Source organism: Eulemur rufifrons, chromosome 2, assembly GCF_041146395.1.
Source record: "Eulemur rufifrons isolate Redbay chromosome 2, OSU_ERuf_1, whole genome shotgun sequence".
NCBI classification, from domain to species: Eukaryota; Metazoa; Chordata; class Mammalia; order Primates; family Lemuridae; genus Eulemur; species Eulemur rufifrons.
The window spans coordinates 44,565,792-44,583,396 of record NC_090984.1 but is presented as its reverse complement, the minus strand read 5'-3'; positions in this window follow the sequence as shown (position 1 = coordinate 44,583,396).

The following is a 17,605-nucleotide window of genomic DNA, read 5'->3' as shown; positions in this document are numbered from 1 at the left end:
TTATTTTGTTTTAACAATCCATTCGTTCATTGAGTCTGTTAGATCTAGAAATGCCTGCCCATCTAAATAAGATAAAGTATGTAAAAATACTTGTGACATATATTATTCCTTTAACTCCATTAACAAATCTCAAATATGAGTTACCTGTAATATCCTTCAGGTTACTAAGAAAACCACATGGTAGTCCTGTCAGGGTAGATGTTCTGACAGTCCCAAAGTCACAGAGCAAATGTCAGCTTGCATAAGTATCCATGTATTTCAAACTAGATTTTTGCATCTGGACTCCTAATATTTCTGAAAATTAGTATCAATAACATTTCTGAAAAATCAGACCTTGTTCTTCCCAATTACTTATCGCTTTAAGCATCATCTAAAGTCCTGGGGACAGTCACATAAGAACTACTGAAAATATAGAATATTACATAAAAATTATTAAAATTAATCAGTCCCCAAACATTACATTTGTATTTTCTCCTTAAAATCTTCATATTTTTAAACTACTCTTTTAAGCAATGGCCACTAATTTCAACTTATTTAACACTGAGTTTTAGGTAGTATTGAAAGATAAGGCCCCTTTTTGGCCTTTCTGATTGTCTTCTATAGTTGCCTAAAGTGACTTTATATCTCCCTGGGTAAATATTCATTCTTTTTATCTTTACTTAAAATATGAGAGGTTTGAGTTTTATTTGGCTAACTTAGTTATAGAAATCTACTGTAAGTGTACAGGTGTTTCTTCTTTAACAATGCACACATTCCTGAAAAAAAAAAAAAAACCTCGTATTCTACAAAATCATGCATTAAAAAAACTAACAACTTAAGAAAATAGATACTGGGCATATACCGAAAGGAAAAAAGGTCATTCTGTAACAAAGACACATGTACCCGAATGTTTATAGCAGCACAATTCACAATAGCAAAGATGTGAAAACAACCCAAATGCCCATCAATACATGATTGGATTAGTAAGCTGTGGTATATGTATACCATGGAATATTACTCAGCTATAAGGAATAATGAAGATACGACATCTCTATGGTTCTCCTGGAGAGAGTTGGAACCCATTATATTAAGTGAAGTATCCCAAGAATGGAAAAACAAGCATCACATGTACTCACCAGAAAATTGGTTTCCCTGAACATCACCTAAATACAAATCTGGGAACGACACCAATTGGATATCAGACTGAGGTGGGGGTGGGGGAGGGGATGGGTGTATGCCTACACAATGAGTGCATTGTGCACCCTTTGGGGAATGGTAACTGCTTGAAGGTGCTGACTCGGGAAGGGGGGGTGGGGAAGGGAGGGATATATACCTACATGATGGGTGCAATGCGCACTACCTGGGGAACAGACACGCCTGGAGCTCTGACTTGGGGGGAAAGGCGGTACAGAGGCAACGTATGTAACCTGCAATTCTGTATCCCCCATAACAAGATGAAATAAAAAAAAAAAAAAAAAGAAAATAGAAAGATAACCCACATACTGGGATAAAATCTTAGCAAAACACATGTCTGATACAGGAATTATCCAAATATACAAAGAACTCTTAAAACTCAACAATAAGAACACAATCCAATTAAAAAGTGGAAAGCTCTGAACAGACGTATAACAGAAGAAGATATACAGATGAAATATAAGCATATAAAATGACCAAACCATTATATACCTATTAGAAGGGCTAAAATTCAAAAACATTGACATCACCAAATGCTAAGGAGGATACAGAGCAACAAGAATCCTCCTCATTCATTGCTGGTGGAAATACAAAATGGTATAGCTGCTTTGGAAGACAGTATGGCAGTTTCTTACAATGGTAAACATTACCTTATCATACAATCCAGCAATCATGCTCTTAGTTATTTACCAAAATGAGTTAAAAATTTTATTGTCCACACAAAAACCTGCACAAAAATGCTTATAGCATATTTATTCATAATTGCCCTAAATTGGAAGCAACCAACATATCTTTTAATAGGTGAATAGCTTATCAAACTGTGGTATATCCATATAATGCAATATTACTGAGCAATAAAAAGAAATTAGCTATCAAGCTACAAAAAGTCATGAAGGAAGCTCAAATGCATATTGCTAAATGACAGAAGCCAGTCTGAAAAGGCAACAGTGTCTGTATGGCACTATACATATGTTCTGGAAAAGACAAAACCATAGAGATGTTAAAAAGATCAATAGTTTCCAGGGGCTTATGAGGGGAAGAGGAAAGAATGAATAGGAGATGGTTAGGAATATATGACTATTTTGTATGAAAATATAATGCTGGATACATGGCACATGCATTTGTCAAAAATTATAGAACTGATGGACACAATGAATAAACTCCAATGTAAACTATGGACTTTAGTTAACAATAATGTAACAATATTGGTTTACCAACTATTAACAAATGTACCACACTTTTGTAAGATGTTAGTAATAGGTGAAACTGTGGGAGAAAGGGAAGGGAGATATATGGGAACTTTCTGTGCTCTCTGCTTGACTTTTCTGTAATCCTAAAACTGCATGAAAAAATTTGCCTATTCAATAAAAAAGTAACTGGCAAGATTTAGGGAGAAAATCATGTTGGGGAAAAACGAACAAAAATCCTACACAGCATCACAACCAGAGCACTACAAAGACATTATAAACCTAATAAAAATGTTAGCACAGTTAAAAACACAAGTTGAAATATATGTTACAATATGTATTTAGAATTCCACAAATTTGTTTTAGTTAAGAAAGAATGCCGAGGCGGGTGGATCGCTCGAGGTCAGGAGTTCGAGACCAGCCTGAGCAAGAGTGAGACCCCGTCTCTACTAAAATTAGAAAGAAATTATATGAACAACTAAAATATATACACATATACAAAAAATTAGCTGGGCATGGTGGCGCATGCCTGTAGTCCCAGCTACTCGGGAGGCTGAGGCAGTAGGATCGCTTAACCCCAGGAGTTTGAGGTTGCTGTGAGCTAGACTGACGCCACCGCACTCACTCTAGCCCAGGCAACAGAGTGAGACTCTGTCTCAAAAAAAAAAAAGAAAGAAAGAATGATGGGACAAGTACAAGGAAAGGTTGAGTTATGAAAAGAAGGACAAATGCACAAAGATCAGGAAGAATTATGCAATACACATTATCAAGACAGAGCATGTGGTCAAACTGAGCCAAGAGGAAAAAGTGTTCCCGAATGGCATTGTGTATGCTTTGTGCTTTCCTCCACAGCTTATTGCATTCAGCTGTGTTAGTGGATTTAGCATTCAGCTGCTTTCACTTGGTAGTCAAAACATTAATGTATTGAGGAAAATCGTGTGTAAAACAATTGATTTCCACATTCTATTGACATTCTTATTTGCCAATTATGTTAACTGACTCATTAAGGAAGCATACATTATAACAGAAAAAAAAAAACTGTTTTTGTTTCTCTGTTTCTTTAGCCAAGCAAAATAACTTAAGTTAATTACTATATATTATATTGTAGTTATAGCTCACACATTCATGGAGATTGTGCCCAAGGTATCCTTTCATACTCATTAGCTTCAATAATAAATATATTGGAGGGTTTGAAGTACACTTTAAATGAAACAATTTAAGGCTATGGGCAGTAAAATTAAAACCAATTAATTAAATGAGACTTCATTTAAATAGATTACTTTGAACTGAAACATTTAGTGCGTTTTTCTTTGCAGAAAAGTTTACCAGCAGACATAACATTTCATTTTCAATGGGACTCATCAAATAGACCAGCAATAGATCATTAACTACACTGAAGTGTCATCATGCTCAATTCACTTATGAGTCCACACACTTAGATAATTTCTTTACTGTTGACAAAATCCCACTCAGTCATTTTCTAATCAAATCTAATCATCCTATTACTGTACTCTCTAATCTTATTTCAGCACATTCAACATTGACTACTCTCAAGATATCAGATGGTAAAATGACTTAGAGAAGAACTCCAAGGAAAAAAATAGAAAACTAATAGAGTGGTTGACAAAATATACAGGACTTTAAGCCATTCAATACTTGCAAAACTGGAAATGAAATCATTAACCATTTATTTATTTACAACAGATTTTTAAGTAGGTTCCTTGAATTACTTGGGATTATAGAAATGAACTTCCAGAAGTTCATGAATGCCTGAGCTGTGAGCACAATATCTGCATATATGTATTTTTAGAGAGATGGTGTATATTTCCGAGTGAAATTTCAAAATCATTCTTACTCCCTCCCCTAAAAAACATATTAAAACCATTTATGTAGAAAAAAAATAATGAGTAGATAAAAATGACACTCAAAATAGATAGGAATACGTTTTTTAAAAAACAAACAGTTGACTTCTGAATATAACTAAGTATTTAACATCATCTAAAGCCAAACAAGCATTGTATTAATCTTTAAAAATAGTTATATCAACACTACTATGTATTTGTTGTTAATACTTGTTAAAAATTTTTTGCATTTGAGGCTGCCTGTAGTGGCTCATGCTTGTAATCCTAGTACTCTGAGAGGCTGAGGCAGGAGGATTGCTTGAGGCCAGAAGTTGAGGTTATAGTAAGCTATGATGACACCACTGCCCTCTAGCCTGCGCAACAGAGTGAGACCCTGTCTCAAAACAAAACAAAAAACGATGAAGTTTTTTTTTTTTTGCATTTGAAAAATGTGGTATCCAATGTTTGAATTTATAGCAGTATTCTAATAAAAAGGCACAACTACATTAAAATATTTTAGCTCAGGAAGAATAATCAAACTTCTACCAGACAAAATATAGATTTCCCTGAAAAGTTGAAGGTAATTTATTGGCCTAATATGTTCAAGAAATGATCTCACTTTACAAGAAGTCAACTGGAGCCAGGGTGGCAAGAATTCATGCAAGAAAAATTTTCCTCTGATAAGAATTCTGAGCTGACTTGTTAGAGAAAATTCTTGCTTTCAGTTTCTTTGTGACATCCCCATTCTAGAGTGTATTTGCTATAGTGGGGCTGTCATGCTCTCTAAATTCCTTTAGTTACCATGACTTCTAACAAGGTAGATAATTCTTCCCATCTCTAACATAATTAAAAAGTCTTAGTCATATGAGAGACACTATTTATTGTATAGAAGGAGAAACAGAAAAACAAAGTGATTTGAAATTAGGATGATCTGTAATTACATAAATGGAAAATTTCTTCTGCCACCTTAAGTTTTCAATATTTAACCATTATAATTTAGATTTTTATCTTTATAGCTAATTAGATGATATATTTTTCTATATTTTAGTATCCCACTTAAAAAATTTTATAAAACAACTATATACACTCACCTAATAGTCAACGTACTTTGGCCAAAAAGTAGAGAAATTTACCTATTTATTTACTCCACTGCTGATTTTATGAGGACATTTATATAAGGTCACACATTAACATAGATAATTCAAAGAAAATAACATATCATTACCTAAGAAAAAAAAATTCCGGTAGTTAAGGTGATAGAGAAAGAACACAGATATAAAAGCCTTAAGCTCTTATGTAGTTATTAATCTTTAGCTGTTAGTTTGACTCTGACATGCCTAGCAACTAAAAAAATGGTAAATGTGATCAGTGACATAATTTTCATTCTACGTAGGAGAAGAATAAACCATTTAGGGGTGGTTTAGGCGAGCATTCAATTCCTGAAATTGGCATAAAAAGAAATATTTTGGAGGGAGTGTCTACAGAATCTAAAGTACTTAGGCATTGTTATATAAGAAATAGTAAGTGATGTGTTGACAAAGGCTTTAGTAACAGCCCCATAGTAGATATAGAACAGGTTGTGTAAGCTGGAAGTTGTCTCATACAGAATATTTGTATAAAAGCTGAGAGCACAATGTCAAAGCATGGTAAAAGCAATTCTGTCTGAGGGAGGTCTAAACAATGCCACTCACATATTTACCTTTGTAATAATTTGGATTGTCCTGAAAATAAACTATAGACTCTCCAGAAGTATAGGTTGACCATATGTGCTTTCGACAAGTATTCATATATTTTATTTCTTTCAACTACTTTTTATAAAAGTTGGGCAGCAGATATTGTCAAAGACCTGAAATGCAAGTACTCTGTGTTTTACCTTTTTGTGATTCTTTACCACTTCTTTGGCAGTGGAGAATAAAATATCAATAGCATATTAATCTCCGTGCTTCTACAGAACTTTGTAGAACTTGCCATGTTGTTTTGCAATGTTTCTCCTCAAGGGCAGGGACCAAATCTCATTCATCTTTGTATCCCAGCATCTAACAAAGTGGAACATAATGGATTTTTAATCCATTGTGTTTTCCTGAATGGGCCATTTTGCAGTCTTTTGAGAGCATCACCACCTTTCATATAGTTTGAAAAGGGTCAAGGTCATGCACCAACTAACACCAAGGAACATAATTTATAGTGAAAGCATTCCTTTGGCATTAATTCAAAAGCATTAACTGGAAACATTGTATCAAGTAATGTAGGTATGGATTTTTTTAAAAAAATCTGAAAACCATCCAGAGCAACCTTCAAAATCTAAGCATGTGTATATGATGTCAATGACCTGACAAGTCAACATTCACACAAATGATCTATGAAACAGTAGTACTATCCCACTTTCTAAACTAAGTGAGAATTAGATCTGTAACATCCAGATTTTTAAAATCAGCTCCATGAGCATTTACCATGGAGCCATATTTAAAGTCATAAAATGACATGTCAAAGTCCCTAACCACAATTATAAATTCTTGGAGGCCCATACATCAGCAGCAGAATCATATAACTTAGTTCCGTTCCCTGTTCCCTTGAGCTGGGCTTTCAAAGAGAATGAATAATTGCAGATCACAGTATGGAAATATAGAGTGGAATCAACTCTACCATGGGTCCAGACAATATCAAAATTAAAATCAGATGAAACAAATTCACAAACAGTTAATCCTGTGCAAACAAAATGTTTGCATGATTAACCTCTGAACTGATTTGAATAAATTATTTTTGTGACGGTCTAGAAACATACATAGAATAATAGATGGAAGAAAATGACCTTCTTGCCCACACTCTGTGAGTGACTGCATTGCCAGAATACAATATCTCTAGCACCTTGCTACTTGAAATGGTCCCAAGACTAGCAAACTCTGGCATCACCTGGGATATTGTTAGAAATGCAGAATCGGAGACCCAATCCCACATCTACTGAATCAGAATCAGCATTTTAGCAAGACCCTTAGGGGATTCATTGCACATTAAATTTCAAGAATCACTGTTACAGCACAGAGTACTAATAAAGGATGTGGCCCTTAGCAACCTTAAAAAGAGTTAGTAAAACCATTGGCTATGAAAATTTCACTAGAATAAGATATGTTTTCCATTCTCTTCCATAGTGTAGAGTTATTTCACCTATATTTTAGTACATTTTAATCATTTTAAATGAAAAAATATAACTTTTTTTAATGTGGACTTATATGAACTCACAGTTATACCTTGCTCATGTTTTTGTGAGACCATGAAATTCCTAAATTAATAAGTACCCTAAATAACCATAAAGTTTGTCTTTATTTCATTATTGAATCTGGTTATACTTACACTATGTATTTTCAGTCTTTTCTTTTTTTACATGAACAATGTCCCAATTCAATATCTACATTTTACCCAACCACATGACAATACAATAGTTCATAAGGTCAATAATTAAGTTTATAGGCAATCTACAGGTACTTGCAACTCGTAGGTTCTGGATATAGTATCAAAACATAAATAGGATTGGGAACCTTATAACTGAGATCGGAGAAACCACCAGACCCCTAAAATAGGGATGAGAAGGGAGGTTTCTGTTGTTTTGTTTTACTCTGCTTTGCTTTGCTTTGCCTTGCCTTGCTTTGCTTTGCCTTGCTTTGCTTTGCTTTCAACGGGGTTTAGGTTTGGAATCTACATATTCAACACTGTTTAGAAAACGTGTCTGGCAGCTATCTAGGGCATTATCCGAGTATTCCTCGACACTATTTTGGGAGTGAGGTCTCACCGCTCAACATTTCAGCACTAAGGACAGCGCTTAGGCGCCTAGTCCTAGAAACCGTAGGGGATTCAGTTGCTTGTGTGGAAGAGAAAAGGGAAAGCGTAGGCAAAAAATAACTCCAAATGACGCATTCAGTTTCCAGTGAAACCAATACACCTTTCACTCCCATCTTTCCCTGATCGGATGAGAAGAAACATGTAAGAATTTAGCACCTACTATTTGACTGTGACGGCTGTCACCGAGCACAGTAAAATGCCCGCGGCACAGCCAGGAATGCAGCAAGGAGAGGAAAACAAGGATTTCAGCAATAAATGAATTAAACACCCACTGCTTTAGGAAGTAAAGATTGTGATGAACCCTGATTGCTGACCTGCAGGGGTGTGATATAAGCGAAAACGAGATCTTATCTTTTTCTTTCTTTTTCCTTTCTTTCTTTTTCTCTCTTTCTTTTGGCAGAATTGAAAAATAGAGCCTGTTGCTGCTGTAGCTGACTCCCTCGCCCCTCTCACTTCCCACCGCCTTTCAGTGTCACGGATATACGCGGTCAAACACTCTCACATGCACAACTCGAGCGCGCCTAAATATTTACACACTGCCACCCCGAAGAAATCCAGGCACATTTGCCTGCAAACACGCGCGCGCGCACACGTACTTCGGCGGGCGCCCACGTCCTCTGTCCCTCACCGACGAGACACAGACATTTACACACGTAGGCCAGGAGGGTGCTAACCACGGTCCTGAGACTCCACGCAGGTTCCCAGAACGCGCCTCTCACATTGTGACTGAGCCCATCAGCGAACACAGACAAACCTGCCGACACTTAAGTCTACTCGCTGGATTTCATCTCCATGGCAACAAGCATGGAAGGTGAGACCTCGCTGCCTGCGAAGTAACTTTCTCCCCGTTCCCTCCGCATTAACTGACAGGGTTCCAAATGCAGATCCAGATGAGAAGTACGTCCTCGTTCTCTGGCATTTCTGAAGCAAGGGAACCAGAGGTGGGGTGGGGGGGTGAGGGAGCCTGCAAGTCTGATGTAGTTCAAATTCCAAAGGGGAGAGAGCGGCCCTAAGGCTTCTGCCGCTGCTGATGCTGCTGCCAAAAAAAAAAAAAAAAAATCAAAGGATGTGTTGTGTGTGTGTGCAGATTGCTGATGCTTCTCCCGTAATGTTTTGTAGGAACTTTCCATGCTTCTTCGGTTTAATATGTAGAAAGAGAACTGGAGACAAACAACGCAGAATGATAATGATGGCCTAGGTTTCTCTAGTGAGACATTTTGAGAATTTCCAGACAGGTTTCCCAGTGCTTTGGAAGGAAGGGATGTCAGAGTCCTTGAGGAGCCCTCCAAAGATCCTCTTAAGAGATAAATTCTCTTAAGGTTGAAATCTGAGGGTTTTGGGGTGGATTCTGGCAGATCCCCAGGTTTTGGATCTCTGGAAAACCCTGAAATTTATGCACTTCACTATGATGAAGACATCTGGGTTTGTAATTTAATTTAATTTGATCTCAACACATTCCATTTCTTATGATTCACTAACTCTGCAGATGTGTATTCAAAAATGCTTATTTGTCCTCTTTACTTTTAATAGGATTTAATGATCTTGTATATTTTGTGTGGTATGTGTATGTATATGGTGTATGTATGGGAGGGTTCATTATTTTTTAAGCTTGGGTTTCTTATATGTCTCATTTCAAGAAATTATGACTGTCATATCATTATCATTAGAGATTATTATATCTAATGGCCAATACTAAAGTACTTTTTACCCAGAACATTATATTCTACTCTAATAGTTACTATTTCAGATTTACTATTTGGAATATCATTACTAGATAAATAAACAAGAGAAAAAAAACCTGTTGATTAAAGAAAAAACAGGAGTTTCTTTAATTGGTACATACTTTTTAGCATTGGTTTCTGCAGTTATGCATTCTTGCATACAAATTAGATAACTTTATCTGAAAAGTGAATTTTTATATCTTCTAACCAGTAAACTCATTTTACTTATTTCACAGAAGAAATAAATATCATATACAACATTTATGAAAATAACAGGCTATATGTCAGGTATAAAAATACTGTTACCTTTTCTTGCGTACTTACAGTGGTATAATTTGTAATAATTGATCATAAGAAGACTGCATTTTTATTTATTGTTTGCTAACTAGGAGCCAACTTCATGAGATTTGGGCCTTTTAATATCTACAGGTAGACCCTTAGTCCAATCTTATGACTCATCAGGACTTAGAAACCTCAGTGCCTGACAATTGCCATGAAATAAATGATGTACTTTCAACTGAGTTGCTCATTTCTAAAGTATCTAAACATTTATTCCAGTAAATATGGCTAAAGGTAGTATTTTATCATTTGCAGTAGCATTATAAAAATATACTTAAATATTTTAATAATAATACATATTTATCCTGATATTTAAACTGTGCAATGTTGATTTTTCCCATTTTTGTGGTGTGGCATATTTAAAATAACTTTACCACTACCCAATTTTACATTCTACTTTTTTTTTTGAAAATTCATTTTTTTCTTAACTACTTTTTTCTCCTATGTTTTTTTTTTAATTTATGGTTTTGTAATTTCTTAACATAAATTTTCTCATATTTATTTCATTTTCTATTTCCCAGTAAACAAGATATTAAGATGATGGTTTCCTCCTGAGGTAGGCATTACAATGTCTGTTTTACAGAACCTAATGATTTTTTTCTTTCCCATCTCTGCCAGTGATTAAAGTGAAAATGCATCTTTTATCTATAATTGTTGAATATTTTGGATGCCTTACTAATTATGAAAAAGTCAGTGTTGTTTTGTTTGTTTTTAATAATATTTTGTTATTAATATTTTTATATCATATTATGCTCTGTATCAATAGAAAGTCACAAAGCTCAGCACTTAGAGCAGTATATCCTCAAAAATTTTAGACTTAGTATTGAAATGAGACAAATTCACTTCAGAGAGCAAGTAAAATGGAAATTTTGGGCAATTACTTGAAAAATTTAGGCCTGAAATACAGATATTTCAACTGCTACATATATAGTTTAAATTACCTAGATCATCTATTTGCTGAACATATTGTTAGGCAATTGCTTAAATTTTTACTTTTATTTGCTTATGTAGATACAGGCTGCAGTAATGGCCAGACTTTTTTTCAACTTTTGATTATTACTCTTTCAGTTGTTCTCCTTGACCTGTATTTTGTTTTCATCTTTGGTATGAAGTAGAATTTTAAGATGAATATAGAAGTCTAAGTTTTTCCTTTTAAAATATTAATAATGCATCTGTTCTTTCTCAGCCCAATTTTTTTGTTAAAATGGAAATTTCATAGTTCTTTGGATCTCAGGTGAATTTACTTGGCTATTCTTTTAAAATTGAATATTCAGTCATATACTTATTATTGAAAATGATTAGTCTAATGATTTAAACTTCTGCACCTTTAACTTTTGTGCAAGTAAAGTTGTTTTCTGTCAAGTTTCTTTACCACCTGACTCCATTTTCTCATTACCCATCACTACTAAATCCCCTTCAATTTATTGTCCCTCCTGGACACTCAACTAAATTTTTGTAATGGTACAGTTCTGAATGCCAAACCCAAGGCCCTGGTTTTCAGTGCTTAGACTCTATCACCACTGCAGAATTTGACCTTGTTTACCAGCATCTTCTTCTATTAATAGAAACCCTAGCCTCTTTTATTACAGGAGAACTTCCCACTACAGACTTACTCATGACCCTGAGCACTTCTTATATAACTCCACTAGGAGATCTTGTTTTTTCTTTTTAGGAGAGGCATTCCTTGAAACTCATTGCTATGTTTCCTCCATCTTCAATCCTTTCTGGTTAACAGCAAATAGAGCCTAATGGAATTACAACAAAATAGTCTTCTGGATCAATCTAGAACAAGTCTATCTGGCTTTCTACACGATAACACTTCAAATAATTGAATTCACCTATTGTCTTCCTAGGTCTTACCTTTACTAGGCAAAACTCAACAATTCTTTCCTTCTCTTAAGCTTTGATCTGCAAATACTTTTATGTACTGAGGTATCTCCATCCTGGACAGATTCTTCTACACAAACTTTGACAACAATACTCTTAAAACATTCTCCCCATCAAAAGTTTTATGCAGGACAAAATGATCTGGATTCATTTATTTAAAATTATCTATTGACTCTCTACTGTGTGCCAGTCATGAGTACCATAAATTCACCAAGTCCAGAATAAAATTCTTCATTTACTTTCTAAATCTATACTTTGCTCTATTTTCCTAACTTTGGTTAATGAAAACACTCTTCTTTATATTTGTCCAGGCTTAAAAGAGTCATATTTGATGTCTCTCTCTCTCCATGGCCCACCTATATTCCATGAGTTGCCAAATCCTATCCTCTTATTTTTCTAAATATTTTTCAAACCCATACCCTCTGCCTCTATACATCTACTGCCTAGTGCAGACCCTCATTGCTTCTCACCTGAACCATTTCTTTTCCTTGATGCTCTCTCCCTCAAACTTATGTCTACTTCAGTCTTGTTATTGTGCCACTCAACCTTTATGTAAATTAATTTCAAACTTTTACCCTGGCAGTCAAAATACTTCAAAATTGGGCTCTAACCTATCTTTCCAACATTTTGTTTCCCATACTCCCTTTACTTGAACCAAATTGCTCACTGTCCTCTGAACAAACCCAGCACTCTTCTGCCTTCACATTTGATGTCATGCTCTTTCCTTCTTCACATATCTACATTTTTCTATCTTTCAAGACTCAGTTCAAATACAGTCTCCTACAAGAAAAATTATGCTAATTCCCAAAGGGGTGAAATCTCTCTATTCCTTCTATATTTGTTTATCCTCTTTGAATCTCCTTTTTTTCAACATGTTGAAGATAATAATATCATAACCATATGTCTATTATGGGGATTAAATAAAATAATATATGTAAAGAGTATTTGATACACAGTAGATTTTAAATACAGGTTTGTTTCTACCTCCCTTTTTATTGCTTTTGTAGAAGGTTACATTGTTTTATTCTTGTTTATACGTGGCTCCTCTTCCTTACTAGTTAGAATCTCTTTGAATAGAGAAATATACTAAAATGCAGTAGCAACTCACTAAATATGTTTGGATGAAAGTATAGTGAACATATACAGTATTACTTTATATATGGCCTAACATACATAATAATAGTGTTATTACTTTCTATCATTTGCACCCCATTCAATTTAAGACAATATTTGCATTTTCAGGCAACCACCTCACATCTTTGGTACTAACTTTTGATTAATTGCAGCTTACAGACTTATTTTACATGAACTGCCAAGTCATGTCTCCTCTATTTGGAGTTGGTACATCTCCCTCCCTTTCACTTAAACACAGGACTTTAGAAGTATTTCTATTAAATTTTATGCTCTGGTTTCAACCCAGAATTCTAGTCATCAGAATTGTTTTGAATCTTGATTCTGTTTGTTTACATATAGTTTCAGCCAAGCTTTGTGTCAAATTTAATAATCATCACTTCAATGTCTTCAATTTAGTCACTGTTCAAAAATACTAAAGAGGATATAGATAAAGTTAGACCTTTGTGAGACTATGGTTGGAGACCCATCTCCATGACTACAGAACCCAATATTTATTAGGGTAGTTCAGTCAACTAGGAATCTACATTAAAATACTATTATCCAGGTATATCTCATGTCTTTCCCACAAAGATAGCATGGGAGACCATTAAATGCATTGCCAAAATCACTAAACCACGTCCATGCTATTTTTCTGATTCACCATATTGGTAGCAAACTTTCAAAAAGGAAGTGAATTTGGCACTACTTATTAAACTTATGTTAACTTTTAGTGACTTCTTAAATGTTAACAAATTACCTGTTAAATAATTAATTATGGATTTGCAACAAAGATTATACTGATATATAACTTTCACAATTCCCCCTTAGTCCTTTTGAAAATTGAGACATTTGTCCATGTCCTTACCTCTGGCAGCTTTCCCATGGTTAGTAATTTCTCAAAGGTCTTGAAAGTATATCTGCAAGTTATAAATCATCTGATCTTGGGAGATTTGACTCATTTAATGTTGTTAAACATTATTCCACTACATCTTTGTGATAATTATTCTACTACATCCTTGTCCACTTATACTGTTTGGTGTTTTTTTTTTTTTTTTTGTATTTTTCATTTCTAAAGACCATTTTACATTGGTTAAGAAGACAAAAGTAGCTTAAGTAGTTTTGCCTTTCCTTTGTCATTTGATACCATTAAACCACCTTGCCCAAGTAAGAGGTTTTCTCTCTTATTGGTCAATTTCTTGATCTGAAAATATCATATGTGAAACTCTCCCCTTGAAGCCTTTGCAATGGCCATTTACTCAAACTTCAATGCTATTCCTTCAGATATTTTCATGGCTCCCTCCTAGACATCATTCAGGCTTGGGTCAAATATTATCCCCCTAGGGAGGCCTTTGCTGAACTCTTTAATTAAAGGGGTGCCCCTCATCCACCATCATTTTCTATTAACTTACTTTGCCTTCTTTCTTAGCATTTATGACTGTGACTTCTTGGCTTATTATATAGATATGGATATATAGTGATAGATATTTTAAAATAATCATGTCTGTTTTCTCCACTGGGATGTAATCCTCAGTATGGCAGGTGCACATTCTTATCTAGTTCACCACTGTACTCTAGCACCAAGAACAGTACTGGCATATAACAGATACTCAATATCTATTTGTTCATTGACTAAATTAAAATATTATTATATGTTACCTTAAGCTCCTTCAGCTTTTTAAACTTCTTGACAGCATCCTTAAAGTTTTTGGTCACTTCTCAGCATTTTTCCTAGTTGCATTGCATTTCTTCTATGTTTTTACCAATAACAGAAGAAGAAAGAGTGCTTATAAGTTATGTTTAAAGCCATGAAGTAGCCATTTATCTATTCCTCCAAGGCAGTGTAAAAATAGTGACTTTATTTATTCACAGTGACTCTGTATATCCATTTATTGTTTAGAGCCCTACCTGATTCCAAAAGCCTTTGAAATACCTTACAATATTTTCTTAGCTAAGGGTAACAGCCAAGTATGTTGAGGGCAGGAGCAAAGGAAGAAAGGATAATTATACTAGAAATCTTAAGGTCACTGGAATTGAATACAAAATTTAATTCTGTACTTTCAGATACAGATTAATGCCAAAGTAATATGATAGTTACATACCTTTCCTTAGACAACAGAAGGAAAGATCCATTTTCACTACTTTGGATACTAAAAATCATGTGAGTCTTTCTGAGAATACTAAATAAATTTGATAGGAAAGAACAGAAACACTGAACTCTGAAAGAGCTACTGAATTTTGATATTTATCTTCGAGGCCAATTATTGAAATCAAATAAAAGTTTTCTTTTTCATTTTTAACTAAATAAATTTTCATGTTTTCTGGATATTTAAAAATTAGATTTTAAAAAATAATAACTTTATTCAACAGAAATTACATTCTTCAACATATTTAGTTTAACTCAATTCAAATGCTCATTAAATACCTATAGTATGCCAAGAACTGTGGCCACTACTTAAAAAGTAATTATTTTTCCATTAAAAATAATAAATAACTCACTAATCCACATATTTTCTAAAACTCTAAGAACAAAACATTATCTGTTATATGTTAAACAAATTATAATATAAAATATAAAGGATTTTGTATGTCTCACTAGGAAAATATCTTGTTTTAATTTAATAGTAACAAATGAGAGGTGTATTTTATTGCTACCTCTAGAAAACGCCTCTTTTGTTTGTTTATTTGTTTGGTGTGTTGGTGGGTTTTGAGAAAAATAACAGAGTCTAGTGTATTAATCACTGGCTAACAGACTTAACTCCTCCAGTGATAAGTTAGGATATTGTGTCTGTTTCTACATTATAATTTTTAAAAACACCTAAATAAATTTAGCTAACATCATAGCTATAACCAGTTTAGGCTATTTCTACATGATAACAAAATGAACTAGCTGAAAAATGAACAAATCCTTAAAACTGCCCAGGTATTTTAACTTCTGCAATGCCAATTGTTGAAGGTTGGGTTCCCAAGCACCAGACCCTGAGTCAGAATTTAGTTTGCTGGATGCTTATTTATTTGTTTGTTTAATTTTTATTTTTGTTTAATTTTTTATTTTTTGACACAGTCTCACTCTGTTGCCCTGGCTAGAGCGCAGTGGCATCATAATAGCTCACTGCAACCTCAAACTCCTGGGCTCAAGCGATCCTCCTGCCTCAGCCTCCTGAGTAGCTGGGACTACAGGCATTCGCCACCATGCCCGGCTAATTTTTCTATTTTTTGTAGAGACAGGGCCTCACTCTTGCTGAGGCTGGTCTTGAACTCCTGATCTCAAGCGATCCTCCAGCCTTGGCCTCCCAGTGTGCTAGAATTACAGGTGTGAGCCACCATGCCAGTTTGCTGGAAGTTTATTAAGGAGTGTCCTTGGGCTCAACACCTGTGGAGAAAGGGAGACTGAAGCAGGAGTGGGCAGAAGTTGAGCTGTGATATGAACCCAATAAGACAGCCTCAGCTGACCCCATTTGGAACCCTGGAGCTAGAATGGTCCTTCAGAGTTGTCCCCTTTGAGTCAAGATGGCCATGACTTTATACTATCACATCAATTAATCACTGAATATGGTCTTTTCTGGAAGGGCCATGATCTTGGATGAGGTAACTCTCGGCAACTGAGGCAATCAGTGAAAGGCATTGACAGCTGAAGACTGTTTTGCGGCAACATTCCTCGCTGCTGGGCAACGAATCCTTCATTGAAGAGACTCCACCAATAAACCAGGCTTATTGTCTCCTTTTACCCACATAGCCCCTGAAATAGCCAACTGTTGTAGCCTAACAGGGTCATACTCTAGTTTAAAAGTAATTTGAAGAAATTACTTGGCTGAATCAATCTTACATGAAGAATGCTTGGTCCAGCATCTCCATGTAGAAATATCCTGCTATTCAGTTTCTCTGTTCATTAAACAAATGAGCCAGAAAGTGTATGGATCTCAACAGATGATCTTTAATTGACGAAAGCAAGAAAATTAGCGATTTAGTTAGAAAAATTAACTTAAATTCCAGTTAAGTCTCAGAGTCATTAGATACTCATTCTAGTCTCCCATGACTTTTACAAGATAGTGCAGCAAGAACTCAATCTTCAGGAAGCTCACCCTGAGCCACTTAAATGTTCTTAAGTTTAAAAAAATTAAAGCATTTTCACTATACAATGTTTAGTAGGGCAGAAAAATGATTTAGTGGAAAGAAATTCAACAGGGGCTTGAATAATATTTTTTCCCTTTTATTGAACAAAAAGTCAAAAAAAAAATCATACCCCAGAATGTTGCATATTTCTGCCACTTAAAGTTTGAGAATAAAGTTCTTTTGTAATCCAAACCGTTATAAAACAAAACATTGATTGCATTAATTGGTATATTATTTGCAGAATAATTTTGAAAACTACAAGGACTATTACTGTCATTCTGCATTCCTTACCTACCATCCCTTGTTCTGTCTCAGTTGCTTTCTGAAAATTGAGTCCAGAAAAATCTCAAGCATCAATTATTTTAATAAACATAATTCTAAGAAATAATCAGAAGCAACA